Source organism: Helicoverpa zea, chromosome 21 (genome assembly GCF_022581195.2).
Source record: "Helicoverpa zea isolate HzStark_Cry1AcR chromosome 21, ilHelZeax1.1, whole genome shotgun sequence".
Classification (NCBI taxonomy): domain Eukaryota; kingdom Metazoa; phylum Arthropoda; class Insecta; order Lepidoptera; family Noctuidae; genus Helicoverpa; species Helicoverpa zea.
The window spans coordinates 9,051,640-9,066,374 of record NC_061472.1 but is presented as its reverse complement, the minus strand read 5'-3'; the positions used below and the strand labels follow the sequence as shown (position 1 = coordinate 9,066,374).

General features: G+C 36.5%; 1 protein-coding gene across 2 annotated transcripts in view; it reads left to right on the top strand.

Moving 5' to 3' along the window:
- Positions 1-4,962: 4,962 nt before the first annotated feature.
- The window catches only part of LOC124640574 (fibroblast growth factor 22), a 181,174-nt gene continuing 171,401 nt past the window's right edge, over positions 4,963-14,735 (top strand). For both annotated transcript variants that reach the window (XM_047178393.1, XM_047178392.1), the window contains exons 1-2: positions 4,963-5,098; positions 5,829-6,156. The gene's annotated coding sequence lies outside the window, so the exon portion shown is untranslated. The remainder of the gene's footprint in view (positions 5,099-5,828; positions 6,157-14,735) is intronic.

Sequence of the window (14,735 nt, the reverse complement as noted above, 5' to 3'; positions counted from 1 at the left end):
AAAGAATGTTACTTGTGAGATGACGGCAGATAGAAGAGTGTGGAAGGAGAAAACATGCTGCGCCGATCCCAAATAAAATTGGGATAGGGGCAGGAGGATGATGATGATGCCCTTGGTAGATACTTTAATAATGGTTTTCAAGGCCGATTTCGGCCATGGCCGCTGTTCTCACAATAAGAGATCACTCAGCTGCGCAGTAAATGATATATCTAAGTATATTGCAAAAGGATTTGCGCAGATACAGGTACACTCACTATTCCTTAACCATGACCACACTCTCATAGCCCTATGGGACGGAAATCCGACACGACCGGAGAGAGTGTATCAATCACCAAATTTCAGACTCCAGGCTGCTTTGTAAAAGTATCTCAAACCCACAAAACGATTTTCGGACGAAGCGGAAATTGCACCCGAGACCTCGTGCACAGCAGGCGAGCTTGCGACCACACTAGACCAACGAGGCAGTCAATTTAATCTTAGTTTATAAGCAGCTATGTACTAAATCCATATTTATTTTATACTTAATGTGTATTAAAAAGCTGAAGTCTTTATTTGTTTGTTTTAACATGCTAGGAACAAGGTATTTTCCCTGTCGTCGGCAGTGTGAGAACCAAGTCGTTGTGGCCGAAATTAGCCAGGGGCCCGTTTCTCCTAATTTTACTTAAGCGACATACGATTCACATTCGACTGAGATCCAATCACGACTCAATTACGATTGAACCGTATGTGGCATTCCGTTATTTTTTTCTTTGAAATAAACGTTTTTATCCTTTTCTGTCATTTAATAATGAATTATTTTGTCTGCAAATGATTTACAATTGCAATATGATTGTAGAGCAAACTACCGTATAGACCAAATCGCAGACCAATCGCAAAACAATGATATGTCATTGGAATATGATTAGTCTTATATTAGTAGCAACATGCCCGCTAAGGTTAAAACTGCTATTGCGATAAAATTTTGCCATGCCGTGCCACGCCGGCAGTGGCCGCCGGCCCTAATATACCTCTTTTTATTTATGAGAGATTTGACTGTTTGCTTGAATCCAATAGGCTCAGGAACTACTGAACCGATTTGAATAATTCTTTCACTGTTAGGCCTCCCCCACATTTGGCGTGCGCGATCCTCGGGCGTGCGCGCCGCGCGCGCGTCGCGAGCGCGCTGCGTGAGCTTCGCGTTTTGTTGACCTGCGGCATGTGCAGCGCGCTCGCGGCGCGCACGCAGCGCGCACTCGGCGCTCGAGTCGCGTTCTTAGCCATTCGCACGCTATCCCCGCCGCCCGCTACTGTTTCGGTCAGTCACATGGAGGACGTGCGCGCCGCTTGTGCGCCGCGAGCGCGCCGCACATGCCGCAGGTCAGCAAAACGCGACGCTCACGCAGCGCGCTCGCGACGCGCGCGCGGCGCGCACGCGGCGCGCACTCCCGAGGATCGCGCACGCCAAATGTGGGGTCAGCCTTAGAAAGCTACATTATCTGCGCTGAACTTGAGTTGTTTTATACGGGTACAGGAAGAAGATTCTACGAGACGCAGGGAAAACCTGGTGAAATCGTTAGTATTGAGTATGCAATGCAGACTAAAGAGCCGGCCGACTGTTGACCCGGTTGGCAATTTTTTTTTTATGAAAATCTTGATTCCAAAATTTTCATTCATACAGGAAAAATATGTGAGCTTTATATCTTGCGTAGGTATTACTATTCAGCTTCATACAGATTTAAGAGCCCAAACAAACTATCGTTCTACTAAATGTTTGCTAGGTAGGTACTCTACGGCTGCACGTGTATAATATTACGTGTTACGTGGCTATTTACGTGTGTCATCGATCTTTAGAACTTCACGAATTACTTAGAACTAAACCCGGTGCCACCAAGACAATTTTTTTTTTTTACTCAGATGGCATACTTTTACCAACCTAATTCATTGTCGACATGCAAAACATTAAACATGTTCGTATAATGTATATCGGGTGTTTCGTACCTAGTCACATTAAATCCTTTCACATATTATACTTTACGATATTGTATGGCGAATTATAAAAAAAATAATCCTTTCAGTGGTTTGGCCAGAGGAGTCATTTTTCGTTTTCATAATTTCCAATATCAGGTGTAAAGCCGAGATAAAGTAAAGGTCTCTGGACACAACGGGCGCGTCGAGCGGGACGGCTCTGTGTGGCGGCCTCCGTAATATCTAGTACATTACAACTGCTCAGTATCGCGTCGCCGTCCCGTCCCGCCCGCAGTATCGAATGTTTTGACCATTAGAGAGCTGTCAGTTTTCAAGGGAGAATTTCCGTTGTTTGTAATAACTGATTCTTATGGTGATCTAATTCTCGCACTTTTTATACTATTTACTTTGTCCGAATTTTTTTACGTATTTTATTTTTTTCTTTGTTCTAATCGACATATATTAATCAGTAAATTAACGTATTCAATTTAATGTGATTAGGTACGACACACTTTGTATACGGCGCTTTTACAGTGGCAGTTTTCAGCGCGGTTTTACCGTGCGTAGAAAAACCGAGCATGAAGGCTCGACATATTCCAAGTACTTAGCAAATGTATGTCGCTCGGTTTTTAAGGGCTTATTACACTTGACTAAATCCGATAGGATTGTCTGATTAGGTTTCTAAATTATTTAGTGAGAAATCTACCTTCCTAAATGCGATTATATTTGTCTGAATTCAGTGACTGAATCATTTAGTCAAGTGTAATAAGCCCTTTAACGAGGTGTTCGTTGTCAAATCACAACCAATCAGTCAAAGATTGGTTTTAATTGATTGCTAATTTTTACTTTAGAAAAAATGGCCGGGTTGTAAAGAAGGCGTATGAGGGCGGAGCTAGTAACGTTCCCCTTCCACTTTTGTGTGCGCTATCTTCTTAGGATATATTGTACCTATTATGACAAGTCCGCTAGTCATTTAGTTTCTCTATGACCAGGACTCATTTAATGTGGCCTCCGTACTCGAGCGCTCCAAAGCTGTTTCTTAGACACGAGCTCAGATCTAGGATATTAGAATACAAAACACCAAAAATTCGTGATTTCGGTTGCTCAAAATAACGAAATATATTTTAGTGAATGTCATAAAAAAACCAACCGTGGAAGAGTTTTGATTTTTTATTATTGCTTCATTTTTTTTTTCAAAAAGTATCTGAATATAATTGGAAATACCTATTCGTCGGAATTTTGAAATTCGGTGTTCTGAGATTTGCAGTAGTTATATCAATTGTTCAGAATATTTTGTTATTATTTGGAATAGTAACTCGAGGCCTCAACTCGCATCTAAAGAGGCTCTCATTAGACGGATGGATAAAGCGTAGATACTCACCTGCTTCTGGTTAGACTGGAAGACCCTAACATAATTGGGAAAAGGCTAGGCAGATGACAAAATGGGTATCGAAAAATTGCAATATTTTATTTTCAGGATGTTTTTCGTCTTAATGCAGCATTCAAGTGTGTCAGCCAGCCTGTGAGAGAAACCACCTAAGTATTTTTTTAATATAATAAATTGTCGTGTCGAAAACCTATTGCGATTTGTAACAAACATTGTCGGATTGCCGTCCCATCGGGCTATGATAGTGAAGGAATTGTGAGTGCACCTGTATTTGCGCAAATTCTCGTGCGCTATAATATGTCCTGCGCAGTTGGCTAATCTCCTTATACGAGAACAGCCGCCGTAGCCGATAGAGTACATGAGACAGTAGGTATATAAAGAAGTACCTGCATAGAGGTAACACATGAGAATATATGTACCTATAGGAGAGTACATAGAGGTAGTACGTAATGATGTAGATAGGGCTTATATACCATACGGGAGTTCCTGAAGGGGTCTCATATGTATATACGAAGAGTGTTTGAGGGAGTATATGAGAGAGTAGGTATATAGATGTAAATGTGGCTCGTGACTTAGTAACAGAAGCACAATTAAAACATGTAATCATTATTAGGATAAATACATTTATGACGTTTTTATATGTACGTTTCTATGCTTGCTTTACTTTTTCTATAGACATGCTTGCTTCTTGTCTTGTTCCGTCATACATTAGTAAGGGCCCCCTTTCAGGGTTTACGTTCAGTAGAGGGCAGTGATGATATGATCATGATGTCCTTTGTTTTAAGGGTTCCGTACCGAAAGGGTAAAACGGGACCCTATTGTTTTCACTCCTCTGTCCGTCCGTCTGTCACCAGGTTGTATCTTATGAACCGTGATAGTTAGAGAGCTGAAATTTTCACAGATGATGTATTTTTGTTGAAACTAGAAAACTAGAATTACATAAATATTATAGGGGGCTCCCATACAACGAACGTGATTTTTTTGTCCGTTTTATAAATAATGGTACGGAACCCTTCGTGCGCGAGTCTGACTCGCACTTGGCCGGTTTTTATTTTAGATATCTAGGCACAATGGAAATCCCATCTTCTTAAGGTACATTGTAGTTGTTTTAAGTTAAGGGGATATCCTGTTTTGAAATATGTTCGTTCATAATTTATTCGTTATCTCCCAGGTTAAGAAGTCAGACATTTTTAACACTAGCCGCAAACATTATTGTGGTCATTATTCTCGTGATCAATAAACTTAATACGGTAATTGATAAAAAATAACTATTAACATATCAGTTCATCCATTGACTCACATGTCATAAAACAACAATTTTATGTAAATACTTTTTGTTGCGACCTGAAAATTATTATCATTGCATATCATACTAAGAGAACTGGTTAAGCTAATTAATGGTTGTGTCTCTAAATTAATATGTTTAATTCGGGAAAAAATCTCTTTTACGACTTTGTCATTGATGATGCATCGGTTCCCCGAAGCATACGTGTCGTCATGTTCCATTATACTACATGGCCAAAACACGAGGTCCATGTTTTTTTCTGACCGTACATTCGTATACCAGTTTTCGTTGCTGACGGTACCGCTAGCACGTTAGGCCGAGCTTTTTTGAAGACGTAAAGTGTATCGGCCCGCGGAGTCCAGATAGCAGTTGGGCGCGACGCCTCAGTATCGCGCGAGTTACCGCCAGCGCCGGTCACGTTATGCCGCTCCACGAAGTCGGCCGAGCGCGCTCCCGAACACGCTCACGATAAATCGCAGCCGGTAATTGACCAACATGTGATCGGCAAACACAAAATACCATAGAGTAATAACCTCAAAGTATCACCAAAAACTTTCCGCCGCTTTCTCTATTTGAGGTTAGGATTTTTCCGGTTAACGTTTTTCCGAACAACTTCGCGCGTTCGAAAACCTTAGTTTCGTGATTTGGCAGCCGGTCCGGCGTTTTGCAATTGCATAACAATGCAGCGAAGGCCGGACCGCGTGGAAAAGTTGATTTTATCATTTCGCACAGGTGAAAATTGGTGTTTGGTGCCTAGGTGGTCTGTTTCCACGCGGCGTGCGTACGTGATCTCTGCTTTGGGACGATTTCAGTGTAACGACTTGTGCGCTCAGCTCGCCTGTTACGAAACGCTCGGGGCGAACACTTTCTTGCCGAAAAACTTTTTTTTCGTTCCATCTGACGACAGTTATCTGCTAATTGCTTGACAAAATCTCTTTTGGCACGGGGCGCACTGTAAGTTTGCGCCTCAACATACGTTGTACACGGCGCACCAATTATTTGAGTAAACATTTGCAGACTTACACGTTTTATCGCGTCCTTTATCGATTCTTTTAATTTTCTTATTGACAGTGTAGGTTATTTTGAATTTGTTTATTTCTCCCGCGCGACGCTAAAGGCGTTTTTATTACTCTATGATATTTTAGTGCCGAAACTTAATAAGTGTATTTTTAAGTGGTTCATGTGTTAGCTAATAATGTGCGTGATTTTCAGTTCGCAGAGAAACGACGGTGGGAAATATTACTAGTATCGATTACCTTCCCTGTGTGATGTCTATTTGCACCAATAATACGAGTGTTGAGTTATTCGAGTTAGAGTTACAATAACCACAAGTGAACACGATCTGGTCGGAAACTGTACGAAAGTGACACGCCGTTGGGAAACTTACGCGGTTTTGAAAAACATCCATTTGTGTGAACTAGCGTATTTCGAAAGTGTGACTTCGGTTTCAGGAGGAAAAATTCAAAGTGTAACAGTTTATTGGTTCAAAAATTTTGTATGTGCAACATCTGTCCTCGGCAGAGTATACAGATTTGAACAGGTAAGTTTCTCATAACCATTTACATTAGTGTGTGTGAATTGTAGTGAATTTTAATTTTATTACTTATACCGTTTTATTACGTTGCGTGTTCAAATAGTGAGCATTAAAATTAAAATAATTTCTTATTGAAGTTTTTAGCGGTTCGTAAATGACGAAGTATTACAAGGGAACTGACGTAAGTCATAAAAATTTCATTTTGAGAAAAAAGTGTGAGTGGTGAGATAATGAAAGTGAGTTTGAGTGCATCAGTCGTCGCACATAATTGTAATAACGTTTGTATTTAAGGCTGCATATTTTATGAATGTAGTGATGACCAACTAGTGCTAAAAGGTAGTTTATTTTAGAATCAGTCTAGCACTGGCACTAGTGGAATGGAAACACGTGTTCAGACGAGTACACGTACCCACTAGGTAGTTCGTATATTTTACAGTGCATTTACAAATGGTATTTAGAGGTGTATAAGTGTTCAAAGGATATGCATTGCCATCCAGCGTGGCAATGCAGCCAGCCTTTTGGGCACGATCCCAGCTGACAGCGATGCGGATGAATATTTTGATACTTAGTTTCCCTATAATAAGATCATTTTGTAAAACTATTGAATTAATATTGTTGGTGTATAAGTAGGATTCAAATTGTGAAAACATATGTGAAAAAGTGTACCATTATACAAACACCATTTAGTAAGACATTTTTTTGATCACAATATGTATTTAAAAAAATATGAATTATTCTTTCACGCAATTTATTTATATTAGCTTATAGGTATTTTTTATGTAAATATAAAACATTATTACATAAAAAACCCATAGAATTCAATCACTGAAGAACTTTATATGGCTTACTTAGATCTTTTCAACACAGTGGTCTCTTTGCATTTTTAGTAGGTCATCATAAAAGAAATGTCTTAAATATTTTTTTGACTTTTTTTTTAAGGGAACTATAAGTGTTTTGACAACACACCTGTTGTATTCTAAACTTGAGAAGATTTTTAATACAATCTCGTAAAAATCAGATACCGCTTCTGTCAAGAAAAAATTGTATGAAAAAATAATAATTGTACTTTTTTTTAGAATTAGATACAAAATATCTGAATGCATTGGTATAAAAATGAATAAGCACTTTTCCTGTTACCGAAGATTTAATTTCACTTTCGTTTGAAACGTGCATCGGATCATCTTTTTATATTCACCTCCAAATGTATTCTTAATTCAGCTACTATTTCGCGTATAAATATTATTTTTTACAGTTATAGACACGAGTAGGATATTAACTTCTAGTAGAGCTATTTTTTTCAAGACTATTTTGGCCCATTGCTTTACTCAGTCTGATAATTTTACCTGTTAATGTCTTCTTTATAAGAGAAGTGACGTACTGTATTAAATAATACTTTTTGTGATAACTTCTGTGGTCTCCTTATGTTTTGGCAAAAAATAAGTCCGTTGGAAAAAGTCTTAATAAATTATTATATACCTCTTTACTTTACTTTCTATAAGTAATTAATATTAGTTAAGATTTAATAAATATTGTAGTCGTTTTTTCGTTTTTTTTAAGAGTAAATCTATTTTATAAAATTATACGTTGAAACCTAGTGGCTTGTAAGGGTTGATGAGAAACTCTTAATATTTGTCCCGTACACTTCCTGATGTTAATTGAAGGAAGCTGATTACGTTATGAGTGTTGTAGGCGGTGGGCCAACAACCTGTCATTGAAGGTGTTGCCAGTTCAATGATTGCAAGCCAAGCCTTTACAACCCATAAATTACTAACCTAATGTATCTACTATAATATCCACAATTGTTTTCATTAATATTTTGCCACATTTTTTTGTTCTCGACAAAATGGCAGATTGACTAGACTATGATTGATTATAAATCGCTAAGAGACAATACACCGTTTTGCTCTTATTTTTTTATCTAAATACGTTTGGTCGATACACGTAACCGTTGCCTAAGTGTGGTAAAAAAAGTTTATTACGGACCAAAGATGGAATCTATGACAGTTTTTTTAGCCAAAAACCAGCTACGATGCAGCCGCAAGTTTTTTTACATCATAAAAACGTAATCTTATTTTAATAGCTTATTTGCAACCACTTAACATTTTATGCATAATCCTTTTGAATAAACAGCCATTTTATTAGATGGAGACGAAAATTTATTGAATTTAGGTATTTTGTCAAAATTGTATACGCTACTAAGCAATGTTGCAGATCAAGATTATTAAAGTCTAATGATGTGCGAACAACGTGGGTGTGTATCGATAAGATATCGATGAAGTGCGTGCTTTTTATCTTATCCCGGCTTCCGGGTTCCGTGCCAGTAAGAAAGGGTAACTAGTGTCACAGTGGTACCAATATAAAAAAAGTGTTATTGAATTAGTCTACATATTTCCGTTTGGTACGACTGTAGTAATAATTTGTAGATAAGAGGAAGGCGCATAAAAAATGGGTCTCCTCCTTGCTCTTACTAATTAGAATCTTTTAATCTGCAATAATATTTAAAGGTTCGACTGAATTGATAAAAGCGGTATTATTTTAGCTGCACACGGTCTTACATTATATTTCAGCTAAACACCATTTGAATCATTCTTTAACTCTTCAGTCTACCTAATGATAACGCACACGTATTGTTCATGCGGATATAATAGTCACAAAACGGACTGAAGCTAATACAAAGTCCGAGTTTACACACAGTCTGTTACGAAGCAATTTATACAATACTTGAGTAATAAAAATGACAAATTATGTAAACGCCACATATGCTTAAATACATTTATTTGTGTGCGAGACAAAACAGCGTCTGCGACCGCCTGCAAAACAATGACCTCGTAATGAAAATTTTCTTCGCAACTAAAAATAAATCGGCCATGATGGAGTTTTTGTCACAAAGTTTAGAATCGCACGGAATTTTTCGTTTCGCTATCTCGATTCCCGCCTACCGGTATCTGGCACTGATTTGATTACGACGATAAACTGAAGAAAGTATACAATGTACGATAGCGGTTGCGATATAAATTACTTATCTGCTGTCCCGTTTCGTGTTATCTGCACCGAAAACTGCGGTAGTCCGGTTTGATTGATTGCTTGTGAAATGTCTCGCCGAAATTCCGTGTTAGAAAAATTTTTTTCTAGGTTTTTTATAAGTTTGCCCACTGGGCGGTAAAGACTTGTTGATTCGCTGTATTGTGTGGAGATTGCCCTTGACCAGTTTTCCTTTTAATATTACGATGAATTGTTTGATTTTATTTATATTTATATCTGTCTACGGTTCAGGGCCAGCAGAAAACTACGCCAAAGACACGTATGTTAGCAAATATTTTATCTCATGACGTAACGTGCGTATGTACCTAGGTACTTACTTAGGTCTGTAAATATAGTATACCTAGCTACTTATATAAAGCGCTTCGTAATTTTAACAATAAAGGCAAATGTGGTCATTTCACTATATGTATCTTCCTAATAACGACTCCTTTGCTTAATTTTGATGTTTTGTCTATGAAGCTTATATAAAGAAACGAAATTTTTTTCATTAAACATATAAATTTTATCACGTAAGAGTGGGTCATTTTCAAAGATGAAATTACCATACACATAGATACTCTACCAAATAATCTAAATCGCTGAATCAATCATTACAATTCCGTTGTAGAGTGATTGATTGGATCAATCAAAGTAGAGCAGGTATTTTTAAGTAGATTTTGTCTTATGATAATTCTTAGCGGTAATTAAATGAGATGACTTGTTTTTACATAAATAATAATTAAAGCTCCCACACGGAGAAGCATTGAGCGTTAACCACCACGCTTGCTCAATTGGGATTGGAGATTTCAGACATTATAGTCCAGGTTACAAGATGTTTTCCTTCACCTTAAATTAAATCATGTTTATGTCCAAGATATATACTAAGAAAGTAAATACAAACTTAGAAAAGTTTCATTGGTTCTTGCTTGACCTGGAATCAAACTCACATACTTGTACTTAAGAGGTTGGTTTTTTACCAACTACGCCATCATCATCTCCCGTGACTTCCCAACAATGTTAGGGTCGGCTTCCAGTCTCACCGCATGCAGCTGAGTATCAGCACAACCCAGTTATCCAGGTAAGACAATCCCTTGGTAAGACCCGAGTTGGTTTTACCCAGTAGGTAATGGTCTCTGCACACAGCGGGCGCGGCGCGGCGGGACGGGACGGCGACGCGACACAATGTACTAGATCGTCGCGTCGCGTCGCGTCGAGCGGGACGGCTCTGTGTGGCGGCCTCCGTAATATCTAGTACATTACAACTGCTCAGCGTCGCGTCGCCGTCCCGTCCAGAGACCTTAAACGCGACTTAACTATTACAAAGAAGCCAGACAGTAATGAATGAAGAACTATCTATCAGCTGCTTATCAGTCAGTTGTAAGTCAATACATGAGATATAGGTCAGTAATGTTGTCCTAGGCTACCTATCTTCGTTCATAGTATATTTAACTAGAATTTTATTACGTCTAGCTTTTATTATCAGGTATAATTAGAGCTGCTAGTCCGTTTTAGATCTTATCTTAGGAGTTTTTTTTCTATTTGCTTCAATTGTCTATGACGGGTAAAGTTATAAGTCATAAGTCAGGTTAATTTCATACATATTGAGAGGATCCTTACTAATAATATTATAAGTGCAAAAGTAAATGCGTCTGTCTGTTCGACTTTCACGCTTTTGCCACTGAACTGATTTGAATGTTCGGAAACAAATTCCCTCAGAAAGCTGGTAAAATTGGTGCAAAGCTACTTTATAAGTGAAACAAATTTATAAAACTTCAGTTTTGGCTGCAAGCAAAAACTAAACTAAAACTTCCAACATAGTACCTACTCTAAGTAAATAAAATACGCATAAAAAACGGCTACTAAAACAAATATCATACATATTTATATCTGATTACAAAAATGTACATTTACATACGCTTAACGTCAGCGTGCGGAATTTTATTGGCCAGAACCACGGGTTGGTACTCAATCGAAAATTAGATGCAGTCGTTATGTGGTGATTGATACACAAGACATGGAATATATTCCGTGACATATATTTAATGTGTGAGAACCATCGCCCAGTCGCTATTAATAAGCCATTCAGCTATTTTAACAAACAAATAGACAGTTCTAAAATCAATAACGTAGACGAAAAGTCAATTAACCTTAATTTTGGGGAGGTCGCTAAAATGCTGCTGAGGGCGTGCAATGTTTGACTTTTAAAAGATTTTTGAAAAAAAAAAAACAACGAAAGCTTCGTAATATATCATAAATAATTACGAAGAATATATTCATAAATAACATATTTAAACCTGAAACTAGTTATAGATCCATATATAATCATGTGTTCACCAGTCCTTGAATTTGTAACAAACAGACGGACAGGGCTTCAGTTTACAGGTTTACAGAAATTCACACATTGTCAAGAAACATATTTTATCACTTAATTCTAAGTAGGTACCTATATTTTGATTTTTAACATTTTTCGATGGTCCATAGGTACCTACTTAAGAGTTATTAACGTTTCGTTGCGAAAGTGTCAAATTAATGTGACCATACTAAAAATAGTAAAATGACTTCCGAGTTCATTGGTGCCATTAGCGTTTTAACGTCACAAAATATTCTAAAAAAAACACTCATTTGCGTATAAAAAAAATCGTCGTCATGTTATGTACTTTTGGAAGGGCCTTACTACCTATTCCAAAAAGGTTTGTGAACTTAAGAAAAAATGATGGTAATATTAATAGCTATTAAAAGTTGAATAGTTTTTAATATTGAACTTCTCGGTTTTATCTTTACACATACATACAAGAAAAGTAAACATATCTTAGTTTCAAGTGGCTTGCGTGGGATTACCGACTAATCCTAGTGTGTTGTTCTAGTAAGAAAAATACAAGATTATCGTAAAACTCTTTACGGCTTTATTTACGTGTAGACAAGCATTTTATTTTTATTGACGCAGAAAAGGACATTTTATTATGAACTATGTTTTCTTACACATTCATTCTCTTAGTGCACAGGGATTTTTATGAGTGTAAATAATGTAAGCCTGGCTTTAAATAGTTGTTAACACTTTCTATGAAGGTTATTAAATGGTTTAAGAAAGTTTCTGACTATATTTCGAATTTGTGTCTTACTGAAAATGTATTATTTCGGTCCATACGATTTAAACATGTGCCTAATTAAACATGTTCGTAATAATTGGTCTGGATAATGTGTCCAGGGCTAACGCATAGTAAATGAAGTTAAGCGATAAATAAAAAATAACACGAATAACTGAATTTAAACAGTTAAAACATAAACAAAAAAAAATGTTTTTGTTTAAAAATAGATCTCATTTACCAATTGTATTTTTTTTATACGTTTCGCGCAGCAGCATCTTAGCTACCAAACAAGCCGTAGAATGCGCACGCACATCCGAAACTCGAGATAAAAACGTAGGAAAGTTACACAAACGACTGTTACCCGTATAAAATAAACAACCGGTCAAGAAGGGCCCTGAATACATTGTATAAATAATTTAATGATATTTTTGGAATTTTTCCTAAGTGACACGTGCTTCGCGGTACTAAGTGGAACGAATCAATTTATTATGCTTTCGAATAGATTTATTCTATTTGAGTCAGTTTTTTCAATAATTCTTTTATCGGTCTTGAGTACAGTCATACAAGTAGGTATAGTTTGGGATGTTTTTATGCCGAGTCTATTTATTAATTGCAATAGAATGGCAGATAAGCGAGTTTCTGACGTGAGTAATGCTCTACTTCTGCGTAAATTATTGTTTTTTATTACCCACTAATGAAATTTTAATTAATCTTTAGATATAATATTTTTTAGTGAATATTCCATTAGGAGTGTCATACCCAAATAATGTTTCAGTTCCCTAAAAAAATACGAAATATTTTTAAAAATATCAAATCTTAGTAGCAACTGTATAGTGATTTTAGGGAACTCCTTTGTGTTGGTACCATACACCAAAATATGTTAACAGCTGTTTGGATACATTCGAGTGTTTGTTTTGAAAGAATCAAGCCCGAGACTCGCCACAAAATCATCTCGTCAGCTAAAACGATATTTTTTCTGATACAATTTATAGGTTTTTTGTAAGATTCAGGCCAAAACGAAACTACTGGGCACAGGCCTACTCTCACACGGAGAAAGATTGAGTGTTAATCACCACGCTTGCTCAATGCGCGTTGGTGATTTAAGACTTTATAGTTCAGGTTTCTGCGAGATGTTTTCCTTCACCTTTCAGCCATTAGTATCCAAGGTATACCTACTTAGAAAATACATACAAACTTAGAAAAGTTGCATTAGAAAAGTTGCTACTACGACTTCAACGAAAATGAATGCCTTAGTTATAAATGTATGTTTTTCAATTGAACACGTGCTCTTTAATTTTAACGGGCAATATCTGTTTTTCCGTCTCACATTTATTATAATTTGAATAGTTTTTGTAATCTGTTGTACAATATCTTTGAAGTGAGATTGAAGACTTATTAAAAGAGATATAGCTGATAGCGAGTCATAATGAAAGTGCATTTAAATAGATAAACATGTTTTAATTTACTTCACATCTAGTTCGAACTTCGTCAGCATTTATACTGTATTATATTTGAAAACTATATCTAATATTTAGGTACCTACAACAGTTTACGCGAAAAATGTAAATACAAGTGCCTAACGCAGCTACATTTTGCTAGTTTTTACGCACATAGTACAGCATTAGCAAAATAAAGTAAGGAAACGAAAAACAACGAAAAGTTACTCAATGATTTAAGACAAAATACAGTGTTTGTCAATAAAACAATGCCGAAAATTAATATTGTCCCTTTATATGTATGAAGAGAAAGTCAACACCCAAAAATAAAAGCGGAGTAAAAATTATTGGGTAACTTAAATAAATAAAATACGCAAACGACTTTAATAGCGCGAAAATACAGAAGAAACAATAAAATTTTAAAATATAATAAATTAAAATAACAGTCCACCAAATGTCAGTATGAAATAATGTGTCCATTGAATTCATATGAAAAGTTTTAAAAAGTTTTGCAACATGAAGTGCGGATACCGTGTCCACGATACATTTTGTCGATAAGACCAAATATTTCGTGTTCGGCTGCGATTTTCGGCCCTTTTGCCTTTGGGCGAATACATTATTGTAAATTTTATTGTTTTACAATTTAATGTAAAGGCTACTGAGATATTTCGGTTGTTATTTTTGGTTTGTTTGGATTAAGCTTTCTTTATGCTTTTATTGGATTCCGAAAATTGTATTGAAAAATAAGAGGTGGAATAAAAATGTGAAGAAACATGATAACTCATGGCCGATATTGTGAAGGAAACTATATGTTAACAAATTTTTGTTGAGCTGAGGAATAAGTGTATTATTCTTAATTCACTTTCTTCAAAATTTCATACAACATTAGCATCACAAACTGGTAAATGTCTTCTGCTTTTTATTGAGACGTTGCAACAAATCTCTTTTGCACACTAAATACATGCGTAAGTCATTAAATGAATGAAAAAAGACTCAGTCCAAATATTTTAAAAAGTCGAGCACCAACCTGCCGGACCGGCTT